Source organism: Peromyscus eremicus, chromosome 10, assembly GCF_949786415.1.
Source record: "Peromyscus eremicus chromosome 10, PerEre_H2_v1, whole genome shotgun sequence".
NCBI classification, from domain to species: domain Eukaryota; kingdom Metazoa; phylum Chordata; class Mammalia; order Rodentia; family Cricetidae; genus Peromyscus; species Peromyscus eremicus.
This window is the reverse complement of record NC_081426.1, coordinates 83,763,960-83,771,002: the sequence shown is the minus strand read 5'-3', so window position 1 is coordinate 83,771,002 and position 7,043 is coordinate 83,763,960. Positions and strand designations below refer to the sequence as shown.

General features: G+C 47.3%; 1 long non-coding RNA gene across 2 annotated transcripts; it reads left to right on the top strand.

Moving 5' to 3' along the window:
* Positions 1 to 1,280: 1,280 nt before the first annotated feature.
* LOC131920351 (uncharacterized) lies at positions 1,281 to 6,622 on the top strand. Of its 2 annotated transcripts, none has more exons than XR_009381627.1 (5): positions 1,281 to 1,389; positions 2,395 to 2,788; positions 3,720 to 3,895; positions 5,890 to 5,948; positions 6,320 to 6,622. It is a non-coding gene; the product is annotated as an uncharacterized LOC131920351 (long non-coding RNA). The 2 variants fall into 2 exon arrangements; XR_009381626.1 differs by having other exon boundaries at positions 5,701 to 5,948.
* The last annotated feature ends 421 nt before the right edge of the window (positions 6,623 to 7,043 follow it).

Here is a 7,043-nt window from a genome sequence, read left to right as displayed (position 1 = left end):
ATATTCAAGAATCCCCCCAAACTCCAAGATCTGAGATATCTCTGGTTCCAATCATTTATTCCCCTCACACACATTGTTTTTTGTTTTGTTTGAGACAGAATTTCATTATGAAGCCTTTATTGGCTTGGAACTGGCGGTGTAGACCAGGCTGGATTCAAACTCATAGAGATCCACCTGCTTCTGCCTCCTGTGTGCTGGAATTAAAGATGTGTGTGACCACGTCCAGCCCCCAGTCATTTCTAAGAAGGGACATTTGGCCCATATAACACACAGCAGGACCGAGGAATCTGTGGCCTCGGTTTGGCACAGCAGTCTCAAAACATCATTTGAAAATATTACAACTGGTACCTGTGCGCTGCTCTATGCTTTACAAAGCATTTTGACCTAGCAAATTTAATCTTGGCACCAACCTAGGGAGTGCTTCTGAAGCACATGGTATCTAACTTATTTAGGATGCCAAAGAAATGGTAAAATAGAAAGCCTAAGCTACCACAAGCCTCCAAGGATGTCTTAACCACCTTCTCCCACTGGGCCACCGCCCAAGGGCTTCTTAAGGTACCTATGGGGTGGAAAGCTCTCTAGAAAAGTGTGTCTAGTTCTAGGTGAGCCTGAGGAGTCCTCTGGCAGCGCCTTCTGCAGCAGAATGGATGCGGTGGCTTCTGCTGCCGACTTTCCTCCCTTTACCACGAGGCAACCAAAGACGCTTCCAACAGTGTTCTGAGAGAGCTCAGGGACACACACACTCTTGGCTAGCTTTGTTCCCATTTGTGACTGCCAGCTGCCACACTCTCCTGGGTTTCCAGGACCTGACTGGTCTTCCAGGCTGGAAGCAAAACCTGCCTTTATACCACCAGTTCCTGGTCTCATCAACGTCAACTAACAGTTTGGGGCACAAAAGCCCACAGGAAAGGAGTCAGGGGAGAAGAGACTGACTGACTGTGCAGAACAGTGTCTTCTGGGCACTCACACACAGAAAGAGTCCCTGCAGACTAAAGTCAGACAGGTCAGTGACAGTCGAACCAGGCGGGGCTGGGGCAAGAAATGCCCTGGGAGCTGTCCTTGTCAGCTCACGGGTCTCCTCCCACCGCCAGCCTGACACGTCAGGTCCGGGGAGAGTACAGAATCCAGGACAAAGGCGAGGTACTGGACTGTGACCCCACTTCACCAATCCAGCTGTGGATCACTGGCCTCCGCCCCAGGCGGACCGGGCTCGGTAGGGGAGACAGCCTCCTCACACCACACATTCCAGCTGCTACTGGTGAAGAGGTAACCATGGGAACCAACACAAAAGGCTGAATGTTAGAGGCACAGACTGGAGGCGATGGTGAGCGAGGAGGCTGCGAGGGACTCAAGTCTTGCATTCTCCTAACTGCAGCCATGCCTACTGTGGTGAGACCCAGGCTGGGTCAGGGCCTGCCCACAGTTAAGCGGCCTGGCACAAGGCCTCGAGGGTGTCAGGGCAGCCAGGCTGCTGCTAATCCTGCAGGATCTTCAACATTTCTTTTTTCCCGTTGGGAGTGTAGTATCCTAAACTGCACTTGCCAGTTGACGGCCCTCACCTGCACTGAGATAACACAGCTCACCCGGATGGCCAGAGATGGCACACAGTGACATCCCTGCCGATACGGAGCCACTGACTGCACTCTGCAGAGGGCTCCTCCCTTCAGCACCTAGCTTCGCCCTGGGGTGCCTGTGATCAGAGCTACCCGCCCTGCACTCTGGTGGCTTCTGCGGAGCCCTCTTAAGTGATGGAGGAAGGGGCCCTGAGATTTCAGATGTCCAGGGAACTCTGCCTTGTGAAGGAGAAACAGTAATTCTGTGTATCTAGCTCAACAACCAGGGTGGGGTGTGTGTGTGTGTGTGTGTGTGTGTGTGTGTGTGTGTGTGTGTGTGTGTAGGGGGTAGGTAATAGAGTTTTGTGCCGCTTAGTTTTTGTCAGTTTAACACAAAATCCCATCACCTGGGAAGTGAGGAACTGCCTCTATTGGATTTCATCAGACTGGCCTGTGGTCATGTCTGTGGGACATTTCCATGATGAATGATAGATGTGGAAGGGTCTACCCAATTCTGGGAGGTGCCCCCCCCCCCCCCACACACACACACCCCGGGCAGGTGATCCTGGGATGTATAAGAAAGCAGGCTGAACAAGCCATTGAGAGCAAGCCAGTGAGGAGCCTTCCTCCATGGTTTCTGCCCTGACTTCCTTTGATGATGAACTGTGATCAGGATCTCTAAATCAAACCCTTCCCAAGTTGGTTTTGGTCAGTGTTTCATCACAGCAACAGAAAGCAACTAGGCCATGTCTATACGGTATTTACTTACAGCTAACCCCTTCGTCTTCAGCAGCAGGGCTTTCAAACCGATACTATGATTTCTTTTTATTTGATGTTTTAGGTCAAGGTTCTTTACCATCCGGAAGCTGAGGAGATGCCCATGGACATAAGTGATTTACAAGAATACTGTGTCGACAGCTGACTTTTCCTCTTACCGCGACAACGCTGAGGAGCACACGGCTTACCTCCCGGTCTTCCGCAGAATGAGACACTATTTTGGCCTCTAATGTCACAAAGTCTAGGCCAAATCCCTACAATTTGAGTTCATGAACTGGTGGACCTACCAGAACACACATTGAGTTCCTCTGCTAAAGCATGGGGGGGACAGGATCAGAGTCTCTCACAGAGAGACTCCAGGGCGGTGAAGGAGGAGCCTACCTCTCCAACAATACCTCTTCCCCCAACAACCAGGTGGAAGATCCTTTAACTGGTTCAGAGTGCACACACACAGCCAGGTACGGTGGAACACAACTGTAGTCCCAGCACTTGCAAGGAGGAGACAGGAAGATCGAGAGTTCAAGACCAGCCTGGACTATATACACCAAGACTGTCTGAAAAAAAAAAAGTGTGTGTGCGTGTGCGTGTGCGTGTGCGTGTGCGTGTGTGTGTGTGTGTGTGTGTGAGAGAGAGAGAGAGAGAGAGAGAGAGAGTAAGAGAGGGAGAGAGAGAGGGAGGAGTCAGACAATTTCTCTTCCACTAATGTTGATTTGCACGCAGTGCATAAGAGTGACACAAAGTTCACTTATTACTGGTGTTATTCTCTTCTGGGATAACTGCATCTCAAAAATATTCCCTTAAAGGGAAAGGTAGCCAACGTCTGTTACGGACTTCATCAATTCAGGGAATGGGTGGACTTGGCTCTAGCCCTGACACTTCCAAGCACTCTACAGGCTATTTGATCTCATCGGTGTCTTGGGTTTCCTCACTTTAAAAGGGAAATAATAGTGCCTACCTTACGAGAATGTGAGGAAGATCAAATGGGCCAAGAGACCGGCAGTATCAAACAGGGCCCAAGCCTCAGGAAGTGAGCATTAGCAAGTAAAGGCTAGCAATTAACACCCGCCAGGTGGCTGGCTGGAAATTCTGACATGTATGTTGCCAGCTAATCCTTACCACAGCCTCTCTCAGGGTATTATTATCTCTGCTTCACACATGCAGAAATGGAGGTGGAAATGGATTCCCCAAGCCATTAGAAGGCATCCCTGCTCAGATTCAAACCTAGACCATTCTGTTTGCACAGTCTGTGTGTGACCTTTCTACTACACTCAGTGGCCTTTATGCAAGACTGTTTTGTTGCTATTTTTAGTAAGGAATAATAAAACGAATACCAGAGTAAGAGCCAGTGTTTGGAGAAATAACACCAGGATCTTAAATCTTCATTTTTAGCTGGAGGCTTTGGAAACAAAACACAATACATGAAAAACTAGAACTCTCCCAGGACAATGCAATCGATTCGGAGAAACAGCCCGGCAGAACCATGTTCGCGCTCACACTCACTTCAGAATACCTACAAGCACTAGAGCACAATGCCCAGCTATTCATCACTGCATTCCTGGAGGCTGGTGAGTTCTCAGGCCATGTATGAGAAATGTTTACTAAATGAATTAAACCAATCCAACAACAAAATGCCTCTTTGGATTTGGCAAAGCATAGAACATCTTTCCCAAATACTTGAACTTAAAGTAACAATGGAAACTTAATAGGTTAATTATTGTCCTTCTTTCAAAACTTTTTTTTTTTTTTTCACTGAAAAGTTAAATAAGTCATCCCCTTTTCCTCCTCTGTGTAGCCCTGACTGTCCTGGAACTCGCTCTGTAGACCAGGCTGGCCTCAAATTCACAGAGATCCACCTGCCTCTGCCTCCTGAATATGCTGCTATTAAAGGCCTGTGCTATCACCTCAGGGTTAGTATAGCCCTGCCTGTCCTGGAACTCGCTCTGGAGACCAGTCTAAAAAAAACAAAGTATCTGATTCAGAGCCTAGAAACTTCCTTTTTTCACCTGCATCTCTAGAAAGATCATGGAAGATGTGAACATTTAACCTGGCTTCCCAGAAGATGCTTTTGAGCCTCAGCCCGGAAGGAATTCCCTTGAAATACTATAGCGAAATCAGTCTTCAAAAGTAGGGTCTGTCTAACAGACACTTCCTCTCTTTGATGTAACTTTAAAGACAAGTTCCTTTTTTTTCATTTCATTAAGAAAAATTTTTCAAAGGATGGTGGTGGCGTATACCTTTAATCACAGCACTCTGGAGGCAGACACAGATGGCCCACTCAGTTCTAGGCCAGCCTGGTCTACCAAGTGAGTTCAAGGGCAGCCGGGGCTACACAGAGAAACCTTATCTCAAAAGAAAAAAAAAATCATACTATGTATTTCATTGTTTTCCACTCTCCCAACTATTTCCAGATCCTCCCCAACTCCCAACCCATGCAACTTCATGCTCTTTCTCTCTCTCAAAACAAAAACCAAACCAAACAAAAACCCAAACCCAGAAAGCCCCCTCCAAAAAGCCAAAACAAAACAAAAAGCTCACCAAAAAACCAAACCAAAAGAAAGCATGGGATTTTGGTTTGGCCCACAATTCCTGGACACGGGGTCACCTGGTGGTGGCGGATATACCTAGTGACACTTCGAAACTAATTTTCTCTTTGCCACCGGCTATCAATTGCAAATAGCATCTTGGTCAGGGGTGCCCCCTGTGATCTGATCAGGCAGGCCAGAACTTTACAGTGAAATCCCCAACAGACACAAAAAGAGATCTTCACTAAAATGGAGACATATAATGCCGGGGGTAGCTGTTCTGTTGCCACAAAACCTTCCTAACCCTAACCAAAGTGCCTTTAACATAAAGGGTAAGTCACTCACACTTTAAACCACATACTCACCACAGTGCACAGAAATATGAACAAGTCCCTCAGCTCAGACCAAGCTAAATACTCTTAATCATTATCTAGCTCTGTCCTCCTACAACCTAAGGAGAGGTGCAGGTCCTGTCCAACGTCCCCAGGCATCTCTTAACTTGCCCAAGGCAATGTTACACACACCTAAGGGCAGGACTGGAGGGAGGGAGGCCCTCTTCCAGTTTCCTAATGCTGTGTCCAGTTCAACAGGGTTCAGTCATGGCCAACATCTATGTGACTGAGAACAGAACACAAAGCCCTTCCATCACCACACAAAGTTCTTATTTCTTTCCAGCCCTTTCCTGGGCAACCACTGACTTCTACCGTCATTGATGAGTTCACTGATTAGGACTAGCAATGTAGCTCAGGGGTAGAGCGCTTGTCTGGGCCGTGAAAGGCCCAGGTTTCAATCCACAGTAGAGTAAATAAATAAATAGTTTATGTGTTCTTTTTCATCTGACTTTTCAGTTAGCACAGAGTTCCTGAGACTCATCAAGGGCTGAGGACCTGACGCTCGTTTTTGTTGCTTGCTGAATAGTATTCCATCGTATGGATGTGCCACAGTTTATCTGCTTTCCTGATTATTTCCAGTTGTGGACAAACATGAATTAAGTTGCTATGGATACTCTAAACAAGTCTCTCCCTTTTTTTAAATAGACATTGTTTTCACCTACTATCTTGGATAAATACTTGGGCATGAATACGCTGGGTCACAGGTTGGTATATATTTAACTTTACAACAAACTTATGTTCTTAACCCCTGAACCCCTACTCCCAGAGAACGACAGTAACTTATTAACATGCTTTATTTTTCATATACGATGAGTTCCCTGAAGGCAGGGAACCCATCCCTAGTTTCTAGGATGCCTCCCACATGGTAAACGTTTGCTAAATAAGTGAATGTCCACTGTTCTTTTTCTTATTTGGTGTTATGAGAGCCTAAGAAAACCAGTTTGGGGCGTGCAAGAAAATAACGCCAAGGCTGTGGAGTAGCAGGGGTGGGGTGTGTGTGGTGCATTCAAGAGAGGTGAAACACTGTCTGGCCAGAGACTTAACTCTTGCTTCTCTCTGCCCTGACCTCTCCCAGAACGCGAGCCACTCGGTGACCTTCCAGGAAGAAGAGTGGCCAGCCCCTGGTCAAGTGATACTCAGGAAAGGGAGGAAGGTGTCACTGCAGCTGAGGTCACACGCTGGTTAGAATTACACACTTCTGTCAAACAGGCAGGCAGACCGAGCAGCAAGCCATGAAATTCTACCTTCTGGAAGGAACCGGCAAAGCCAGAACACCGCGGGGGTCCTCCAACACTCATTACAGGCCCACTTGGTTTGGGTTAATGTACCATGAGCTCCAAGTCAACATGCAAAGCAGGGATAAATTTTGGGAGAAATGGTGGCGTTTTAATTTTCTTTGTGTGTGTGTGTGTGGGGGGGGGGGGGTCAGTTCAAGACAGGGTTTCTCTGAATGTATCCCTGGCTGTCCTGGAACTCACTCTGTAGACCAGGCTGTAGATCGGCCTGCCTCTGCCTCCCGAGTGCTGAGATTAAAGCATGTGCCATCACTACCCGGCTTAAAAACTGAACTACAAGGAAATGATAAATTTCTGAATAGATCTGAACATGATACAATATATACAGGTCTCAAAATATCACACGGCACCCTGTAAGTATGGACGACTTTTACACATCAGTTAAGAACTGGTAACTTCAATAAACTGTGACCAGAAGTAACTCACATCCAGAATATCTGAGTTAAAAAGAAGACCGCATGGCCAGCATTGTGCTGGTCATCTGTACTCACTCCCAGCTGCTGG